This window comes from Lemur catta, chromosome 19 (genome assembly GCF_020740605.2).
Source record: "Lemur catta isolate mLemCat1 chromosome 19, mLemCat1.pri, whole genome shotgun sequence".
Taxonomy (NCBI): domain Eukaryota; kingdom Metazoa; phylum Chordata; class Mammalia; order Primates; family Lemuridae; genus Lemur; species Lemur catta.
The window spans coordinates 20953572-20954209 of record NC_059146.1 but is presented as its reverse complement, the minus strand read 5'-3'; the positions used below and the strand labels follow the sequence as shown (position 1 = coordinate 20954209).

Below are 638 nucleotides of genomic sequence, written 5' to 3'. Positions count from 1 at the left end.
CCTACATGGAGATAAAGACATTCGTCATTCTTCATTCAGCAACTATTGACTGTATACAATGGTCCTCGGCACAGGGGATGCGGCAGTGGGTAAGACAGACAGGGTCTCTAGAAGAGCACAAACTCTGGGGAGACAAACTGACAACAAACAAGCACACGCATGAAGAAGATGCTCTCAGATATAAAAGGTGCGTAAGTGTAACCCATAGGGAGCCGAGGTGGAGCTGGAGGTGGGGTGCTACTTCAGACTGACCAGGCAGAGAGGGCTATCTGAGGTGGCAACTTTTTGCTTTCTTGAGATAATATGTTTTGCCTACCAAATTAGCCATGCTTTTTTTTTTATTTGACAAATTAAAATTATATATATTTATGGCATACGACGTTTTGATATGTGTGTACATTGTGGAATGGCTAAATCAAGCTACTTAAAATATGCGTTACCTCACATACTTATCTTTGTGTGCACGTGTCATAAGAACACTTAAAATCTACTTTCAATGACTTTCAAGAATACAATTGGTTGTTATTAACTACAGTCACCCTCCTGTGCAATGGCTCTCAAAACCTACCCCTCCTAGTGTTACAGCTCTTTTAGAATTTGTCTAGCAGGTTTTCCTGTCCTCACCGGAGGACACCCTT

The 638-nt window shown here is 41.7% G+C and overlaps 1 non-coding gene across 1 annotated transcript; it reads left to right on the top strand.

Annotated features, from left to right (window-relative positions):
* Positions 1–574: 574 nt before the first annotated feature.
* Positions 575–638, top strand: LOC123624888. Its single transcript, XR_006730252.1, has one exon. It is a non-coding gene; the product is annotated as a U7 small nuclear RNA (small nuclear RNA).